Source organism: Grampus griseus, assembly GCF_964374135.1.
Source record: "Grampus griseus genome assembly, chromosome: 6".
Taxonomy (NCBI): domain Eukaryota; kingdom Metazoa; phylum Chordata; class Mammalia; order Artiodactyla; family Delphinidae; genus Grampus; species Grampus griseus.
In genome coordinates this window covers 67,725,447-67,747,089 of record NC_139000.1, presented here as the reverse complement: position 1 = coordinate 67,747,089, position 21,643 = coordinate 67,725,447, and the positions used below count along the sequence as shown (strand labels likewise).

Genomic DNA, 21,643 nt, shown 5'->3' with positions numbered 1-21,643 from the left:
AAGTGGGGGGGGGCGGGTGTGGGATGAATTAGGAGATTGGGATTGACATGTATACACTAATATGTATAAAATAGATAACTAATAAGAACCTGCTGTATAAAAAATAAAATTCAAAAAAATAAAAGAGTAATGGTTAAATAAACTGTGACAGTACAACTTTGGACTACTACAAAATGATAAAATATAGCAATATGTATTACAATATTATGTTTAAAAAGACAATTGTATGAACATTAGCCACAGAATTATACGCAAGTATAGACAGGATTAGTATAGTATTATACTAATATACTATAGAGGACTTCCCTGGTGGCGCAGTGGTTAAGAATCCACCTGCCAATGCAGGGAATACAGGTTCGAGCCCTGGTCCGGGAAGATCCCACGTGCCGCCGAGCAACTAAGCCCGTGCGCCACAACTACTGAGCCTGCGCTCCAGAGCCCGCGAATCGCAACTACTGAGCCCACGTGCCACAACTACTGAAGCCCGCGCGCCGAGAGCCCGTGCTCCGCAACAAGAGAAGCCACCGCAAGGAGAAGCCTGCACACCACAACAAAGAGCAGCCCCCGCTCGCTGCAACTAGAGACAGCCCACGCGCAGCAACGAAGACCCAACGCAGCCAAAAAAATAATAAAAATAATAAAGAAAACCTTACTTAAAATATATATATATATATAATAGAAGTATAACAGAACTAGACTACAGAAAATTGTAAATGTAAGCAGGGAGAATTCATTTCTTTCTTTTGAATTTCTCTTAATCATGTTATATTCTTTTCCACTAAAAAGTTAGTTTTCAAATAGTACATGAAGAGAATTGTATTACATTTACTTACTTATATGTAAGTATTATGTACTGACATAAATTTAAACAAAAACTTTAAGTTTAAAAACTACCTAATTTTTTCCCACAAAATACTAAGTTTTAAATTTCAAATAATAAAGTTATCTGATTTTGGAATTTCCTACAATCTGATGCTAAAGACCTACCCTTTTACACCAGCTATACTATGTAAACTCATTCCCCACGTTTTAACACTTTTAGAGTAATCTCCAATTCCCACAAGGCATCCCATCACTGCAAGTCTGTCAAACTGACAATCTTAAAAAGGAGGTACAACTTGTGGTACCAGCACAGAGAAGATAAAATTTTAATTCATGTACTATGAAAGCTTATTTGCCCTTACTAAGTTTCAGCAGATACATTATACTGGAAATACAAATTAAAACAAATTCCATTTGCAAATCAAAAAGACCAAATGAAACAACCTGCCTCTGACTCAGCAGCTTTTTTACTTTACAACCTGTACTTAAGTTGCAAGGATAAGACTGAAACCTAACTTTCAAACTGAGGAGTAAAACCAGTGCAAAATCAATATTTGTCTTGGCAGGAAACTCCAATAAAAATATGAGATGTTTTGGTCTCAACTTGAGATATAGAAAAGCAAAGGTGCCTCCTTGGGTTATTATTTATCATGCAAAATCCCTTGTCTATAGCTACAAATTAGCTTTTATTGCAGATACTTAACATGTTTCTTTATAGGCAGCGCCTCAGCCAAATAACCTTCCAAATCTGGCACCATGAATTGTTACAGCTTACACACCACTGCAGTTCCTTGTAATTTAAAACATTTGCGTTTTAAGAACAGTCTCCACACACCAACTCTACTGCCAATTTCTCCAGCTGAAAGCTCGAGTTTATACTACAAAATACTATATTTACTCTCAACGACAGAATGCGCTCATTTACAAATTACACAAGAGTAAATGACTCCAATACACAACTTAAAAATGTCTAACATCATACCTTTTCCATTATCCAAATTAACAAGTCTAAACAGCAGTACACTAAGTGAGGTACTATGACCAAAGTTAACTGCCATATCATCAGTTCAGTAAAATCAGTAATACACAAGACAGACCCCTAATCCCAATCAACTATTTAGCAAAATGGCCACAGGGGATACCAATGAGGGGAAAGTGTGGATTGAGTTTGCCATTACTAGAAAAACGAGTCAAAGCAAGTCTGTACGAGAGGCAGATTAACCTCATGAATACAAATCTAAGTTCATTTCTGAGTTCCAGTCTCACACCAAGAAGGCAGTTTTATCAAATTTTTAACAGTAACACAAAGAACAGGGCAAAAAATAAAATAGAGAACTTTTTTTTTTCATGGTAACGTTGATAAAGAACAGGTATCCTTCAATGCTCAGAAATGAATTTTTCCTTTTACAACCAGTTTTTCTCTTATCACGTGTACACAGAAAATCCTACAGTTCTCTGCATTTCAGATAGCTTAATACACACGATCCCCTCAAATCAAATATTTATTGAAAACTTACCTCCTTAGCACAAACATTCTCTCCTTACTACATCCTTCGCCTTCTAAACTGAGACCGGAAGGGAAAACCTACTCCTACGATAAATTAGAGTCTAGGGAGAACATCTTAACACGAGTTTGCACACAATTAAGCAGGTTCAGTAAATCAATTACCCAGACTACAATGCTTGACAATTTCTCTGAAGCAAAAACACACAGCTTAGGGTTCATTACTGGAGATGACTCTTTCCCTCGCATTTACACAAGTAACTTCGGTAACTGCCCTAAATTTTCCCGTGTGAAACAAACAGTTAATAGGAAGGAAGGGGAGTACTATTTAAAAACTGGGTCATTTCCTATGTATTCTGATGAAGTACGATCTTCGAGAAGGAAAAGGTCTATGAAGCAGAAAAAGAAAAGGAGGGGGGAATAGATGACAGCATCCTCAATGCAGAAAAGTTACAGCTCTTTACTGGAGTCAGCAATAGGGGCTCATTAGTTGGTTTTTTGGTTTAGTCACTCGGAGTTGAATGAAACCTGCCTTCCTAAAAGTCATCGCCAACAAAGAAGCCCTGAGGATCCGCCACGGCAAGGCGGAGGAGGAAATGTCCTCAATTCACCTGAGACACCTGCCCAGGTCCCCAGTTCTCTCCCCGCCCTGGCCCCCAACCCCCTCGGGTACCCCGGTCCACGCCCCTTGCCCCCCACCCAGGCGGCAGTCTCCTCGGCGGTCCCGAAGGCCCAGACCCCTCGCGCTTCCTTCCACCGCAGTGGCTCTCCGCAGCCGGGTCGGCGGCACGGGGAGGCCCTTCCCGAGCGGCCTCTCCCCCATCACACCCCGCAGGCTCCGGGGACTCCCCGCCCCCGGAAACCGCAGAGAAACTAGGCCGAGAATGCCAGTCCAGGCCACTCTACGCCTTCTCGGCGACCCCTGCACGCCGGCCCTCGGAACCCAGCCCTCCGAGCTGCTACCTGCCCAGCGCCCACCCGGCCCGGGAGCGCGGGTCTAGATGACGGGCGGCGCAGGGTTCCTCCGCGAAAGGCCCTCCGCCGCAGACTCACCTGCCGCCCGCTCCTCCTTCAGCGCCACCCGGGCACAGCCCCTTCCTGGGGCATGAAAGCGCCGGCTTCGGGCCTGGGCGCCCTCGACAGGGAAGGGCCGGGGATTTGCTCTGGCGGCCGCCGCCGCCACTGCCGCCACCACCAACGCTCTGCGCCTGCGCCGCCTCCCGGGCTGGGTCTCGAGGGGCGCCGCTTGCAACGAGGGGTAACAGCCGGGAGCGCGAGCTCGCGCCGGCGCCTCGGCTCACCCGAGGCCGGTAGTGCGGGCGGCGGGTTGCCTAGGAGCTGCGTGCTGCACTGCTGCCCCGACAGCTGACGGCCATGTTTCTGTTCCCTTTTTCTTTTTTTCTCCCTCTCCTTCCGCCCCTTTCCACAGAACAGCACTTTCCTTCCCCCCTCCCGCTCCCTTTCCTACTGCGGGGGCGGTGGAAAAAGGCGTGGGGGAGGGGTGGGGAAGGGAGGACGCGGGGGCGGGGCAGCGCTCGAGCCCCGCCCCCGGGGAGGGCCGAGGCTGCACGGCCACTGCTCCCCTCCCCCACGCACCCCGCCGCGACACCCTCAGGGCGCGGGGGTGCCAGTGCAGACAGCCCTTGAGCCCCGCCTCCGCGTGCGCGCGGCGGGTCCCGAGCAGAAACAGAGCCAGGGAGAAAGGACTCAAGGTACTGCTTTGCACCCCTTCCTGCGGCTCTCAGACTCGCCTGTGGTGCGGCTTTATTGCCTTGGCCTCAAGCAGGTGGCGGCTGATCTTTTCCGGTTTTTCAAAGGCGAGGAAAGGGACTCCGAGTCCCTCAAAGTCACTGAGGACAGTGCTGAGAGAGACGCAGGTCTCTGGATGAGAAGTTTCCTTCCCAGGATGGGAGTTGGAATTCCCACGTATGACAGAGGGCCTCTCAGGCAGTAGAGAGACCCGCCGACTGGGGCTTGCCTAAGTCCTTCCTGACTGCAGCGGCCCTTCAGAGTCCTTGACCGCGCTCGGTGTCGCTACCTCGGCAGAGATTTGGGGATGGGAACTCGGTACTTGGAAATTGCTCGTTTAAATAATCAGTCCTCTCAGGCCTCCTAAATAACTGTAGCCTCCTTATCCACACGGCTGCATGCATGGTCCGTTCCCTTAATGCAAACTTTATGAGATATTGTTAACTACGTTTTGAAATAATTATATATATGTAATTATATATACATGGAAAAATAACAACTAGTTATTCAGGAAGAAGCAAATGGTTTGAAACAAATTAGGAGAACTCTTTTACCTCCTGGCAAAAAAAACTGGCGAGTGACTTCACAGATTCCATGGCAGGTCAGAATTAGAATTGGCAAGATTTGTGCACTAACGATGAGTATTCACATACATAAGGATCATTTTCCTGAGAATTACTCTCTCCTTATTAAATCTGTATTTTTGCTGAAAAGTATGAGATTAAACCTCGGTCATGAGGGTCCTGTTGTCAACTTACTTCCAAAGTTTATTGCATATATGGATAGTTTAAATTTTGTAGCCAATAGCAGAAACTATTTCCCTGACCACGTTAGCAGTAAGAATTGATTCAGTAGAAAGAAACAGCAATAAAAAATGTCTTATTTAATAATAGTTTGGAGTCATTCTGAGCCTAGTGGAAACCAGTCTTTGACAGTGACCATCTGGACCGAAGTTTATAAAGGAACTAATACTTCAGAATTCAGCTTGTTCACTTCTTGTCCTTCCTTTCTCAAGGGCAAATTAATTAATAGTTTAAAATCATTTACAAGATTTTGTAATGGGTACATTTTATTAACAGTCATAGATTGAGGGGTTTTTCCCTCTTTTCACAGTTTTTTGCACCCACAGAAATGAAAAATGGAAGAAACCAGTATATCTCTTCCATTTGATTGAGAAATTTTTCTCAATTTGCAGTGTAGGATTTAAGGATGTCTTTAATTTTTTTTCACTATTTTAATTGTTCTATAGATTTACCATACATTTCCATTGCCATATTCTACCCAAAATTTCATAGAATGAACTTGTATGTTTGGGGTCTAATTTTTTGTCTAAGGTAGCTATTAAGTCTGAAAGTCCTTGAGTCAGCAGCAGCCTTTTCAACTGCACTCTTATGGACCCAGGGCTAAAATAAGTTCCTCTTAATTTTTAACACATATTTACTGTCTAAAAAGTGGGAAGGGAGCTGGAGAGCCCAACATAGCATAACATATAGCATAATTGTTTTCGTGATGGTATCACAGTTTCCATTGAGTCTGTATAGATACAAGAATGCATAAAAGAATCAGCCCACTGAAGAGGGGCGTACAGACGTCAGATTGGGCATGGTCAATTTCTGCAGACTTCTGCAGATCAGCAGTGCAAAGGAGTTGAATGGAAACGTTGAAATTTTTCTTCAAATAAGCAAGATGTTTTAGGCAGACATCTTCAGTGCTGCAGCAGCCACGTTATTTTCATCTTCCTAGTTGTTGTCTTCAAAAACTCCTAAACATTGCTTTTCATAGAAATATTCAAAGAGCTTTATACTACTATGCTTTTTTTGTTATGCTCACTAGTTTTATTTTTTAGGTTCCACATATAAGTGATAACATAGAGCATTTGTTACCATTATCTATTGTCAGATTTCTCTATCTGACTTAATTCACTAAGCATAATACCCTCTAAGTCCATCCACGTTCCTGCAAATGGCAAAATTTCATTCTTTTTTATGGCTGAGTAGTATTCCACTGTGTGTGTGTGTGTGTGTGTGTGTGTGTGTGTGTGTGTGTGTGTGTATCACGTCTTTATCCATTCATCTGTTGATGTATTCTGCATGTTAAAGAAGTGCTTATATAACCAGTAGGATTGCTGGATCATACCAGGGTAAGCTCTCTTTTAATTACTTATAAATTATTGAGCTTCTAAGGAGAAGGGAACCATGGTCTGGCTGGATCATATGGTAATCCCACTTTTAGTTTGTTGAGGAACCTCCATACTGTTTTCCACAGTGGCTGCACCAATTTACATTCTCATGAACAGCCCTGTGATAGCTTATGTGTATTCACATGTCACATTTTCTTCCAAATCCCCAGTACCTAGCAGAATATCAAGTACATGATAGGCTCTCAAAAAGTACTTGATGAATGACTGAAATAAATCAGACCATGGTTCCCTCACTTTCTTCTACTCTGTCCTTAGGCAGGTTACTTAATTTTACTCATCTTTAAAGCGTGTGGAATGATGTTCATAAATAAGCTCATTTATTAATTTATAATAAGCTATAATTATCAAAGAGACCAGTTCAGTAATCAATACTTAGCATATGTGATAGATGGCCTCTCATTCATTATAGCTTACCCTGGTAATGATCCCTGCCTCCTGGTTTATGCCCTTGCGTAATCCCCTTCCACTGACTGTGGGGTGGTCTTACTGACTGGCTTTAACACGCAGAATACATCAGAAGCAATGAGATGTCTCTAACAAGATGAGGTTATAAAAAAGACTGGGGCTTCAGTCTTGGATTCTCTCTCTCACCTTCTTGGGTTGCTCACTCTGGGGGAAGCCAGCTAGCATGTCATCAGGCAGCCTTGTAAGTGATTTCAGAAGTGGATCCTCCCCAAGATGAGCTTTGAAATGACTGCAGCCACAGCCAACACTTTGATTGCAGCCTCTTGACAGACCCTGAACCAAAATCCAGCTAAACTGCTCCTGGATTCTTTACTCACAGAAACTATGAGATAATAAATGTTTCTTGTTTCCAAAATATTGGTGTAATTTGTTGCACAGTAATAGATAAATAAAACAGCACAGTAATACCTAGAAGATAGCAAGTGCTCATTAATGGTAGCCCTTCCTGGGAATTCTCTGGCGGTCCAGTGGTTAGGAACCCATGCTTTCATTGCTGAGGACCTGGGTTCAATCCCTATTCGGGGAACCAAGATCCCACAAGCCATGTGGCATGGCCAAATAAAAAAAGGTAGGTCCTCATTTATTGATTATATCTGGGTTCAGCATGTGATACTTAGCATCCTATAATGCCAAGTTAAATGACAGTGTTTACAGTTGCAGTAAGAGAAAGTATCCAGGATAAGTGGAGAGACTAACTTGCCTGATATGTTATTTGTAAACTATCTTCGCTTCAAGAGAATCATTAAAATGTATTTCATATGATGTCTAGGACTTGCTTCAGAATAATACAATGGGAGCAAGAAGGTGAGTAAGTAGGGGTTTAGGTAAAATAAAATTGGACATGTGTTGAAGCAGAATGTTTGGTACTTGAGGGTTCCTTATGTTGTTCTCTACTTTTTATGTCTTTTTGAAATTTTCCATGTTAAAAAAGTTGTTTTAAGTATTCCATGAAATTGTAAGTTTAGAGTTGAGGGGAATCTTTAGAGATTATCTAGTCTAATTAACTCATTTAATAGATGGGGAAATTAAGGCCCAGCAAAGTTTATTGACTTACCTAGAGTCTCCCAGTCTCAGTTTTGGTGATTTCATAATTGAGTATTGAGTAGAAACTACAGTTGACACTTGAACCACATGGGTTTGAACTGCGCAGGTCCACTTACACGTGCGTATTTTTCAATAAATGCATGCTACAGTACTACACCGTCTGTAGTTGGTTGAATAGTTGGATGTAGAATTGCAGATATGGAGGGCTGACTATAAAGTTATATGCAGATTTTTGACTGCATGAGGGGATTTGCACCCCTAACCCATGTGTTGTTCAGGGGTCAACTGTACTAAATTCATGGCTCTTTATTTTCCCAAACAGAATAACTTGCTCCAGATTTCCTATAATCCGCACCTTGTAGACTAACAAGGTACTGGTTCCAGCCCCTCATAATCAGTTTTCAAAAACATAGCCTTTGAAGGCCTGGTGCTTCATACCTGTAGGCACTCTTAGTTATTCTTTTAGAAAGAGTTTTTAGTAAGAATGACATCAACAAACACTAGATCTGCTTTATTCATACGATATCTAAATGACTCTGTGTGTTCTGCTCTCCACAGGGAGCCCTAGCACACTCTTCTCTTTGTGCTGCACTCCAGTATCTTATCTGGCTGGGGACTCTGTCTCAGCTTTATCAGAACAGGCTCATCTAGAGTCTTTCAGAGTTACTCAGCACATTCTTTATCCAGCTCTCTCCAAACACGGCTGGAGTAGGAGTGGGAAGGACTGACACAAGGCTCTTGGTCAGAGGAGAGTAAGTGTTCCCCGAGAACAATGTCCCAACAGATCATAAAGAAGAGTTTAGAGAAACTGAACTCTTAGCAGGGAGAGAGAAACAGAGAAAGATAATGGGCAGAGAGGCTGAACAGGAAGGTAGTCTATATGAATATCTGAGTCACAAAACCTGCTGCCCATGACTGGCTTTTGTGAGCTCCCGACAGTATTTCAAGTGGAGGAAATAGTCCTCCACCCTCACATCACCTCACTCCTCACCATCATCTCCTCTCTGACCAAATGATGTCCTCCTCAATCACCAGATTCAAAGGTGGATCAACTGAACTGAAGACATCATTTGGCAAGCTACAGGAGAAGTGGAGCAGGGGTCAGCACTGGGAGAACTGTCCGGCATGTTCAGGGCCAGCGCCAGGGAGCCACACAAGGACCAGCGTCTATACAGCATTGATTGCCTTTCAGTGGTGCACAACATGCAGTCATGTGACGTTGTCGCCTTAGCTGTGTGTTTGGTGGTTGAGTGTTGTGGTCCTTCCGTTGACAGCAGCCTGCACATAGCTGTGGTTCTTGACTAAGAGAGTGTAAGCCTGTGTCCTGAGACTTGAACCCCTAACCACATTGTCCATGTAAACAGCTACCCCTTTTTACATTTTTAGGATACAGGCCAGGGTGACTTGACACCCGCAGGAACAGTGGTAGTACAGAAGAAAAAGCCTTAGCACTAACACTTGGGAGGGACTGGGCAAAGATGAAGCCACCACCTTACAGAGAAAACGTGTTAGATAAGCTGTGTTCCTGCATGAGTTACAATGCTGTTGACTATGAGTTCAATGTTAATGAATCGTTGATATTAAATATGGTGTCTTTAAGCAAAAACACACATAAAACAAGGTGATGTGTTGATTGGTTGACACAAATGTTGTGAACAGAGGCTCTCAGAAACCTAACCGTTATTTCCACTAGGAACAATGGCTCAGTGTTTGCTAATTCAGTATTCTCTGCCTACCCTATTTAAAACAGCACTCACATTATATCATCTTGCCCTGTTTTCCCCATACTGGTCACTGACATTTATTGTCTGTTTATGTGTTTACTATCTCCCCTACCAGTATGTAAACTCCATAAGTATAGGAACTTTTATTTCGTAAAACTTTAATTTTATTTTATTATCCTGGTACCTAGAACAATAGTAATACTCCGTAAATATTTGATGCTGAATCATTCGGATAATTAAGCAGCCCTTTCAGGAATCCGTTCTCTCCACCAATTTTCAACCTTTATGTTTCTGGTCGTTTTTATGTCCTTAGGATTGCTGAAGCCCTAGCACAGGTAAACCCCAACTGGTCCTGCATCTCCAATCCTGCAGATATGCCTGAGCATGTCTGAAATCTCTGGGACTCTTATTATCCATATTTCTTCCTTGTGCAATCTATGTAAGAAGGTTCTTTGAGTTGGATCCAGAGCTTTCAATATGATTGTAAACAATTCTATGATAGCAATAACCATTAACTGACTAATGCCTAAAAGAGAGGAGCAAGTTACCAAATTCTGTCTTAACTGACTTGAATGACATGTTAATTCTCAACTAAATGGTTTAGTTACTGATGACTGCTGCCTTCAAGAATTATTAGAAGGAATTCCCTGGCGATCCAGTGGTTAGGACTCCATGCTTCCACTGCTGTGGGCCCAGGTTCGGTCCCTGGTGGGGGAACTAAGATCCCGCAAGCTGCGCAGTGTGGCCAAAATAATGATAGCATTTTGAGCATGTCAAAAGGAAAATTATATTGTGTTTACTTTAGTTGTAAGGTTATTTGCTATTTTAATACTCTTTTGATGTGCTAATATCTCCTAATGAAGGTCATTAATTAAGAAAGTAAAAGGAGAAGGCAGGATTCTGCAGAAAATTTACATCTATTCCCACTACTCCCCTAAACTACAGTTCCATATTTCCTAGGACTTACTAATCATTCCACACAGATTTCTACAGTCAAATCAAACTCAGTCAAAACTGCATTCATTGGGAAAGAATAGAGCAGACAGTCTTTTGAATCCTAGTATTTTTTTTAATTGAAGTATAGTTGATTTACAGTGTTTCAGGTGTACAGCAAAGTGATTCCGTTATATATATATATATTCTTTTTCAGATTCTTTTACATTATGGGTTTTTACAAGATATTGAATATAGCTCCCTGTGCTATACAATAGGTCCTTGTTGTTTATATACTTTATGTATAGTAATGTGTATAGTAATGTGTATCTGTTAATCCCAAATCCTTAATTTATCCCTCCCCCACTCACCCCCATCCCCGCCTTTGGTACCCTAAGTTTGTTTTCTATGTCTGTAAGTCTATTTCTTTCTTTCTTTCTTCTTTTTCTCAGGAAGAAAGTCTGTTTAATGACACAGCTGGGTCTGGTTACAAACATCAGAAACTGCAAAAGGAAGACAGGCAGTTACATGGACGGCTGCATGAAGATGGCACAGGTGGGACACAAGTACAATAGCCACAGCAGCAAAACATCCTTGAGGAAGATACACATGACCATGAGGCACACATGGCGAGTCCCCAGCAACATCTATCTAGATGGGTGGACAGGACCAACTGCCAGCCAGCAGCCAGGAGGGGAAGGGGAGGGAAGGCGCTGGGCACTCAGAGCTCCAGGATGAGATGTCATCACTGCCCCACTGACAGCACCCTGAATCCCCCTCCCACCGGGGCTATCTTAGCGGCAAAGGCAGAGCTGACATTTGAAGTTCCTTGACCATGGCCGCTCCCCCAGCGCAGTCAGCCTGTCCAGGACTCCTGGCCCCCTCTCTCTGCACCTTGGCCATTTGGGGGCAAGTCAGGGAGGCACATCCTTTTGTTGCGGGTAGAGGTAGGGAGAGCCAAAGCCTTTTTGCCTGAAGTGGGAAGCAGGAATGTGGGGAGCTGGTCAGAGAGAATGAGCTGGGCTTTACTGGGAAGATGGGTCACCCCAACCCTGCCCATGCAGGCCCAGGTCCTCTCTGTGCTGATGTGGGACCCTTGTCATCTCTGCCAGAACACTGTTCTCTGCCTGGAAGCTACCAGGACCCCTCAGTGGGCAGAACCGAGGCTTCACACGTGCCTCTGGGCCCTCCGTGAGTCTATTCTGTTTTGTAAATAAGTTCCTAGTATTTTTACTTACTCCCTGGGCAAGTTATTTAATGTCTGTATTTCCTCATGCATAAAATATCCATCTTGCAGAGTCATTTAAGATTAATTATCATTTGCCACAACTATTTATCAAGCATTTACTATTGGTCAGTCACTATGCTAAGAACTTTCATTGTCTACTACTCCAGCCATACAGGTGAATTGTCATTGTGCTGTCTCATGAGATAATGTATGTAAAGCCCTGTCATAGTGACTGGCGTGTACTTGGACAGGGGTTGGCAGACTGCAGCCCTTGGGCCAAATCCAGCCTGATGCCTATTTTTATAAGTTAAGTTTTGTTGGAACACAGCCATGCCCATTTGTTTACTCTTTTCTGTGGCTGCTTTTGCACTATAATGGCAGAACTGAAGAGTTGAGACAGAGACCATATGGCCTGCAAAGAGAAAAATATTTGCCATCTGATCCTTTACAGAAAAAATTCACCAACTCTTATAGTAGGAGACCAACAAAAGTTACTTGGATGTACCTTTTTTTGGCCATGCCTCGCAGCATGCGGGATCTTAGTTCCCTGACCAGGGATCAAACCTGGGCCCCCTACAGTGGAAGCCTGGAGCCCTAACCACTGGACCACCAGGGAAGTCCCCAACTTTGATGTACTTTTTATCCAAACAGGAGGCCAGAAAAATAAAGCACACGAGCAGGGCTAGATAGTGGGTCACGAATGACTACTTCCAAGGGTGAAAAGATTTTTACCAAAAAGTAAAAATAGAGCTTCCCGGGTGGTGCAGTGGTTGAGAGTCCGCCTGCCGATGCAGGGGACACGGGTTCATGCCCCGGTCCGGGAAGATCCCACATGCTGCGGAGCGGCTGGGCCCGTGAGCCATGGACGCTGAGCCTGCGCATCCGGAGCCTGTGCTCCGCAACGGCAGGGGGCCACAACAGTGAGAGGCCCGCGTACCACAAAAAAATAAATAAATAAAAATAAAACAAAGGAAGAATAACAGAAATGGATGTAAATAGAGATCCTAATTTGTGACTTCCAGCTACATTGCCTACTGCAGAGTGAGCAGCCTCTAATACAGAGTGGCAAGCAACACGTTCATAGAAGAATTAGAATTCTCTGGAGAGAGCCAGGTAGCAAGTGCTCAGTGAATAGGTTAAGGATGTAGAGCAGAAATCTGTTTATCATGGAAAATCTCAGGAGGCAGAGTGGAAAGATTTGTAAAGGAAGAGCAAGAGCAGTGGTGGCTCTAGAACGTTTATAACAGAAGGAACTTAGGAGTGTCACTGGTTGAAAAAAATGTCACTTATCCATACCAAAGAATGGGTGTAACTGAAGGAGATCCTAGGAAGTCTGAAGCTGTTCCCTAACATCCCATAGGCACTCTCAACCTCTCCACTATTGGGAGGTTGGGAGTGGGAAAGGGAAGCAAAAGTGTTGGCAGCACAAAAAGCCATTACAAAAAGGACTTACATTTTGAAAAGTGACTGAAGATGATGACAGGAATGATAAACATGGTGGTATCATCTGGCTTCATGATTTTCAAAAGGATTCTTATTATACACTTGCTTTAGCTTGGGTGGAAGCTCAGGTTGTAGGAGAATCAGTAGCCTGTTGAAGATGATGGTCTGATCTGTAAACTTTGTAGGCCAGAAGTGAACAAGCCTTACAACATTAGTCCTTTAACTATAGGTAGTCAGCAGTGTTTACCAATCAAGTCGTTTTCATTCTTTAACCTGTTGGAATTACGGCAATCAGAACATCAGATTATAGAAAGGTAATTTGAAATATTTAAGTGGTTAAAAAGAAAAGAGAAAGTGAAACCATACTGTCAGAAGTTCTTAATCTTGCTTTTTGGTATGCTCTTGCTGTTTTTTCTTTTTTTATAAAATAGCACCATCTTTTAAAATGCTTTTTTTAATTTCAGAAAAGTCATGTAAAAGGATAGATAATGATTTCTGGAAAGTGTAAAAAATAAACAAGGAACCATCTGCAGTGTTGTTTCAGGGGAGTTCTGACTCATTAATATGTACTCTAATCTGTACTAGGTTTCTTTTTATCATTCAGGGTTTACAAGCTTTTTTTTACTGTGCATTTTGCCAGTCATGGCATCTCCAGAATTTTTAGGCAGAGTTCAAACTTGTTTCATATTGATAGAGTCAATATCTTAGGGTAACGCTTCTGAAGATGCCATCCTATTTGGGGGCAAAACTCAGAAGCATTTTTAACTTTACCTATTTAGATTAAGTTCAATGACAGCTTAGTTTCTTTTTCACTTTGATCCTAATATTCTTCAGCTCTTTAATTTTTTAAACATATGAAAGTTATTTTAGAGCTGGACTTATAGACTGGTTTGCTCAGAAGGCACCTAAATCACAGCACTATTAGTAATGTTGCTCTGGTGTGCTGAAAATAAGGTTTTTGAGCCGAAATGTTAGAAAAGGGGTTTACTTATAGAGAAAGGCCCACAATTATGTATATAATTCAGCCAGAAAACCTGTCTAAATTACCATTCATATTAAGTAAAGAAAAGGCAAAGGGCTAGTAATTTTTCACTCATTCAGTAAGTATTTATTGAGTATCTACTGTATGCCTGCACTGTTCTGGGCACTGAGGATACAGCAAGACAAAACTCAGAAAAATTCCTGCATATTCTAGTGGGAGAAGATAGACAATAAACAAGGTATATAGGAAAATAAATAATATGGTAGAGGGTGGTAAATGTTAGAAGAAAAATTATGCTGGAAAGGGGAAAGGGGGCTGTTGCGGATAGGGTATTTACAATTGTTAACAGGGATGCCAGTGAGCTTTGAACACTCTAATATAAAATGCTCTGGGGGGGTGGGGCTTCCCCGGTGGCACAGTGGTTAAGAATCCGCCTGCCAATTCAGGGGACATGGGTTCAAGCCCTGGTCCGGGAAGATCCCACGTGCCTCAGAGCAACTAAGCCTGTGCGCCACAAGTACTGAGCCCGCATGCCACAACTACTGAAGCCCGCGTGCCACAACTACTGAAGCCCGCGCGCCTAGAGCCTGTGCTCCGCAACAAGAGAAGCCACTGCAATGAGAAGCCTGCGTACCACAAAGGAGCATAACCCCTGCTCGCTGCAACTAGAGAAACCCCGTGCACAGCAACGAAGACCCAACGCATCCATAAATAAATAATTTTTTTTAAAAAAAGTAAAATGCTTTGGGGCTTATAAGACACTTAGCTGGAAGCTTGAAGAGGGTTCCAAGAGACAGGAATTGGAACTGGTGGTAACTTGCCCAATTTTCTGATTACTTAAGACCTTATGCATAGGCAGAACCTTATTTCATCCCCAGCCTCCCCTATCTTCTTCACCTCCACTACCACTTCTCCCTGCCACTTGCTTTTAATTTACCCAATTAAAGTGAAAGGGGGGGAAACAAGTGTTAGAACTATTTTTGCTTACATTTTGAGCCTGATGCATTTTTTAAAAAATATAAATTCTGATGAGTTCTAGAAATGGAAGCCATATAAGAGCTAAATTCCCATAGCTTTTGCTATTGCAGGTAAACTGATCACTGAATCCACCCTAGAATTTCTTTCCATTTGAGATATAGCACAGAGTCCTAGAAGGAAATGAGTCAAGAGTTTTGAGTTTTGGGTACCAGGCATGCCACTACCTACCTAGGCAACCGGAATCAGGTCCTCAGCTGAGAAACTCTAAAGCGCCGTGATTCTTCTTCTTTTTAATCAATTCAAGTCATTAATTACATAAACCTAGATGAAATATAGCTTCCCTTTTTGTTTCAGGAAGTAAATATTCATGGCTAAGATGATTAAACTGGGTTTTGTGTATGAATTAAACAGAATATGGATGTTATGACTGAGTTACATGACTCTTTGGTCTCCAGGGATGTTTTTCATCAGGAGCATGTATCAAATTCTTTGCGTATATTTATAATTTACATCAAAGTGGATTTTTAAGTGTAGAAAAGATTAATTTGCATAAATTAATATCAATTTTGATTAAAATTTGAATAGCTTTAGAAACCTAGAATATTTATTTAAGATCAGTTTAGGGAAACTGTATTTTTTTGCTTTTTGACCACGGCATTATACATGACCAAGAACTTGGTAAATAATGATAATTAATTATAATAGCTGCCAGGCAGTTTGAAAAGTACGTTTTATACATTAACTCAGTTAAGACTTACAAGCACCCCATGAAGTAGGTACTGTTATTTCCTCCACTTTATAGATAAGGAATCTGGAATTCAGAGAGATTAAATAACTTGCTCAAGTCGTTGAGCCTAAATTTGATCCCAGGTTTATCTGACTCTGACTGGCTCATTATCAGTATTGCTTCCCTAGGGAAGAACGTTCTCATATGAGGTGGCTAAACACAGGCAGAAGAAATTGACAAGAGATTTGGGGAGAGTTTGGTGCATTTTGTGTGAAAGCAGGGATCTTGAGTAGATTACCTCAAGTGATTCCCATCTATCCCAAAGTTTGTACACCTGGAGCTGCCAGTTCTTACTTAAATTTAAAATATTATTTGTTGTAATTTATGTAACAAATGAATATCCATTAATCCTGACATTTGTGTTTTTATTTGCAAGAGAATCCTCAGTATGTCCTTCTGATCTCAGAAGATCATTCATTACAAGCCTATTCAAATAGTACATGCAAACTGCCATCAAAAAAACTAAAACTCAACTTTATTATAACATAGCTTTTTGCCTTTACAATATGGTCCAAGAATATTATGCCTAAAGCACTTTTGATAACAATATTCCAATCTATTTCATTTGGATTTATGTATCACTTAGTGTTTTTATATATAAAGGTACTTATCTTTTCTCTTGCAAGTCATTATTACATAGCAATTTGTTAGTTCCAGGTTACTGAACACGGAGAAAAATTCTAACATTGCATGAGATATCTTATAATTTAAAAATTTTCACTGTTAGTTTCAATTAGTCTAAGAAGTGCTTTTTTACCCCCAATTAAATTTCAAGTAATATGCTGAATAGATTTCATTTAATAGTCACTCATGATTCAAAATTATAGTGTGTTGGGCAGCCTTAATTTATGTTCCCTCAACTTGGGACTTTAAATAAAGGTATGTTTTTAGACATTGACTACAGTATACAAAAGGAAATTGTCAATTAATATATCTGCTTTCTTGAGGTCAGTAGATCACATTAGTGTAATTTAGCCATAGAAACAAGTGTTATAAAAATAGTACAGTAAAATAAAGCAGCTCTATCATGAAACTGAGCCATGTTTGGCTTTTCTATAGAGTTCCAAATCAAGTAAGTCACAATGAGAGATTATTTCCGCATAGAAGAGAATTCTCACAAAAGTATTGCATGAAAGAAGAGCTGTGTCTTAAGTGTCTAAGATATAAGAATTCTGTAGGGAAGTAAATAGGGATGTGGACTGAAGGGCCAGGGAATAATTCATGTACAAATAATCAGCACAAAGCATCAACCCTGGACACGGGTTTTGGCCCAAGGCTGGCAGATTACCAAAATTGGTACAAGTGGACTGCAGGGAAGGGTTTGGGAGGAAACATGCCCTAGTGTCTGCTAGAAGCCATCTGGTGATAATAAGGGAAGCCAATCTCTGATGACAGAGCCAAATTACGTGGGCGAAAAAGAGAGAAATTCACAAGGAAATGGAGCCAGAGTGTGATTGAACTGAACCTAGAGCCCTATCCACCTCTAGACTTCCATTTGTGTGAGTCAGTAAAATTCCTTCTTTTTAAGGTCTTTTGAGATAAGTTTCTGATACTTGCAGCTAAAACATCTTAAAGGAATTCTTGACATGTTAGGGATCTTTACCACCTTTTCACTATATGTGTTGTAAATATTTTCACTTCAGACCATAGATTATCTTTTGTTTACCTATCAGACTTTAAAATCTATTTAAAGTTATGAAGATTAAAACAAGTGTGGTATCAGGGTTCAACTAGGAAGACGGATCAGTGAAACAGAATATTTAACTCAAGAGACAGATTTAAGGATAGAAAATAATTTACATTAAGATAAAGTTGAAAAACGATGAATTTTTATTAGTGTTGCTTTGTGACTCATACCACAGCAAAATAAATTGCAATAGATTAAAGGTGTAAATGTCAAAAAGTAAAGCCATAAAAATGCTAAAATGAAAAATAAAATAACTTTATAATCCTGGCACAAGAAAGATCTTTCTAGGCCTGATGCAAAAGGTAAAAACCATACAGGAAAAGATATGATTACATTAAAATGTGTTCCATTTTTCTTGTTTAACATTTTTCAGTTGTGAAAGTAGTATATATTCATGGTGAATTCATTGTAAAACATAAAAACATCAAGCAATACAGAATTGTATAAAATAAATAGGGTCTCCTTCTTTTCTTCAATCCCTTACTTCATAGGTAACTATTTTTAATAATGTGGATTATGTATTTCCAGACCTTTATCAATACATATATACACGTATAGTGTGTGTACCTAAATACATAACTTTTTCAAACCAAGAATCATTCTTAGTAATATTTTGCATCTAGTCTTTCTCCCTGAGCACTATATCATGGACATCTTTCATTGTCAGCATATATAGAGCTACTTTACTGTTTTTAACATCTGCCTTGTATATTCCATTATATGAATGAACGATAACGTATTTAATCAACCACTTACTAATGTATATTTTGGATTTTTCTAGCTTGGGAAACTTCCTTACACAAAAGGTTGTAATAAGTATATGAAGGTATACTATTATTAATATAACCAGTTTTTTCAAATCAATAATAAAAATATAAGCAGCACATTTACATAAGAAATAACGTAAAATATGATATTTATATGGGAAAAATGGACAAAAACAATGCAGGACAATTCAGATGAATACAAACAGCAAATAAATATATACAAATATATGGCAAATAAATATTTGCATTTACCGGTAATAGGGAAAAACACAAATTAGAACAGTGAGATATTGCCTTTCATCCAGTAGATCAGCAAAGAGGAGGGGGGGAAAAGGAATAAAAAAAGAGAAAGTAGTGGTGTTGGGAAAAAGGCATTTTTATAAACTAAAAGAGAAGTGTTAATTCGTAGTACTTTTAGCAGGGCAATTTGGCAGTGTTTATTAAATGGCTTAAAACTATGCATAACTTTTATCCAATGAGTCTATTTGCAGAAATTTTAACGAAGAAAGTAAGGTTACATCTTAGTTTTTAGTTAAGGTAATTACAGGATTGTTTAAATCCAATAGTTTTAAAATAGTAAATGTTCAACAACTTAATTGTAAAACGTCTATGAGATGGACTCCTATGCATCATATTAAGAATCATGTTGAAAATATATTTTTATATGGAAAAGTGCAGGCTAAAAAATAGTATGCACAGATGATTGCTTTTTAAATTAGTGGGAATATCCATATGCATACGCATATGCATAGAAAAACACTGCCACTGAGATTGGTGAGGTCATGGAGAATTTATTTTCTTCCATTTGCTTAACTGTATTTTCAACGAACACATATTATAATCATCTAACAAAAGCTTAAAATGTTTAAATGAAGGCTATGTTAAAATATAAGACAGTGTATCAGAAGTAGACCGTGAAGGAAACAAAAGCAAACGAGAACAGCAGGATTGCTATTGGTAAGAGAGGTTTGCTTACTTTTTAAGAGAACAGCAAATGACTCCCTGCCATACAAGGATGTGTTTTTGAGACTATTATCTCTTTATTCTCTTTGAGTCTATCATCTCTTTTATTCTTTATTCTCAAACCAAGTGAAAAGAGACCAAAGCAATAGGAAGAAACTGGTAAGGGCCTTTCACTGATCTGGAGGGTAAGGGGTAGTAAGAAAATTAAACCTCAATTAACTCTTGAAGTAATTTTGTGTAGCAGGAGAATAGTATGGACTTCATTAAGCTGGAGAAAAACCTCATTGAGCTCTTGTTACCAGAGGAATTTTGAGACTAGTTTGGCCTGACGTGTGGGGACCATCTTGGCAGGAGACCTTTTATAAGACTTATATTCAGGGTCAGTTAGAAAGAAGCCTTCCCACTTGGTCTGGGCGTAAACCAAAATATGATATATTTTGAAATGTGGTAAAAGTATTATATTTAGCTTATGTGTATGCTTTCAGTAAAATCTTGCCTGATAGGGGTATTATCTAAACAGAGTATTTAACAATAGCCCCTCTATGTTTCATATGAGAGAGAAGAGGGATGTAAAAATGTGTTAATCTACCTCTTGGTTAATCATCCCTTCTCCTGAAGTCCAGTTTTTGGATTGTGTGGCCCTAATCAACATAACACCAAACATTATTTATAGCCATGAAGCAAAGGAACAATGACCAGAATGCTGAATTTGAAACCTAAAGCTACATCAAACCCAGCAAAACTATTAAGCACGTACATGATTAACGGGCAAGTGCCTTTTGCAAGTTGGGCTGTTATGTTTAGATTTTTGGCTATAGCTTGTTATAGCGTACAAATGGTAATTCTCTGTTTGATAAATCTACAAGCGATGACCTCTTTCAAGTGCGTCACGCAGTGTGTTCTACCTACAGACATCACAAATGAAAATTAATTCCCAGGACTTCCTCCTCAATATAATAATGTAAACAAATGTAAGGTCTACTAATTTATTTGCTTAACACTGTTTGCTAAATACCTATACTGGCTGATGTAATCCATGACATAGTCAGATGTCAAGGTTGGCTGCCAGATAGGAAACTTTGGCTTCATGAGAGATGAAGTGACCTCATCTCCCTCTAAACTTACCAGATCCACTCACATAGGCAATTGTTTACATTTTTAACTCTCTTTAGAAAAATATACAGACGCTTACTATTTGACACCAGTCTTCCCGTACTTTCTTTGTAGTCTGAATCTTACTGTTGCGTTTTTAGCCTTGGCACTGTGATTTATGACTTTAGCTTTGGATTCTGATTTTAGTTTATTTTGGATCCTATCTTTGTCATACTTTTTCATTTTTGTTCCTTCCTGACCTGGTATCTTAATTCAAATTTCTGAACTTGACAAGCTCCACCGACACACCTCTTAAACTGAGATATTATTTCCTAAGTCCTAGAGACTAAAACCACAGGGGAAATACTAGCTCAGCTAGAAAAGCATATGTCTTAGTCTCTAGATAGGATCTCTTCTTAGGTGGAGGGTCCTCACATAAAACCCAAAATTTGTTAATCCAAAAAACATTGTGCAAGAATTATCTGTTTGTCCAGGCTTTTCCCCCAGGGAGACAAGAAGAACCTGCTAGACTAGTTGCCATCGCTCAATTAGAAAAGACGTTTACCACACACACTTGAAACCTGTCTGTCGTTCATTCAGCGCTCATCTCCTCATTTACTCTCCTGATACAGACACGCTGGCCCGCACAGCTTGTCTGGTTCTCCGTTTATTCGAAGGAACTAAGGTTTCCTTGTACCTTGGCTCTGTTCTGGTGTCATTTCACTGTTAAAAGTGTTCTGATTTTATCACCACCCATCACTCCAGAGAAATTTATATCTGTGAACACGTGAATAATAAAGCATCAGGTACATGGTTACTTGGTATGAATTTGGCTGAATCACTCTTAGCTTATTGTGAGTAAATGAATTTAATGTTAATTTGTTTGAATTATAATGTTAAATTATTAACACCCATAACATGGGCCTAGAGCTGTTTGGATTACTTAATAACTGAATATCTGAGAGTATCACTATAATGCTATCATATTGTAAATGTAAATGTCTTCTTTGGTACAATTTGAGAAAACCTTAAGGCCTTCAGTTTCCCACCAGCCTGTCACAAGGCATGAAATTCCACTGGAGGGACTCATTTCTTTAAGTCTTTGAAAGGAGCTCAAGACACCTAATAAAATGTATTTGTGTATGTATGTGTGTGTGCACGCCTGTGTATTTCAAAATGTTAACAATTATCTGGAGACAGTAGGATTATTATTGGTTATTTTCATCATATGTTTCCCTATTTTCAAAAATTTCTATATTGAATATGTACACTTTT

The 21,643-nt window shown here is 40.2% G+C and overlaps 1 protein-coding gene and 1 long non-coding RNA gene across 5 annotated transcripts in view; one reads left to right on the top strand and one right to left on the bottom strand.

The window, feature by feature from the left end:
* DENND4C (DENN domain containing 4C) overlaps window positions 1-3,622 on the bottom strand; it is a 128,314-nt gene extending 124,692 nt beyond the window's left edge. For 3 of the 4 annotated variants that reach the window (XR_014296852.1, XM_082656167.1, XM_082656165.1), the window contains exon 1: window positions 3,380-3,508. The gene's annotated coding sequence lies outside the window, so the exon portion shown is untranslated. Of the gene's footprint in view, window positions 1-3,379 lie in introns of all 4 variants that reach the window. The other variant, XM_082656166.1, reaches the window with a different exon arrangement.
* A 300-nt stretch (window positions 3,623-3,922) lies between these two features.
* Window positions 3,923-14,782, top strand: LOC309824569. The gene is made up of 3 exons (XR_014296942.1): window positions 3,923-4,038; window positions 10,894-10,996; window positions 14,541-14,782. It is a non-coding gene; the product is annotated as an uncharacterized lncRNA (long non-coding RNA).
* The last annotated feature ends 6,861 nt before the right edge of the window (window positions 14,783-21,643 follow it).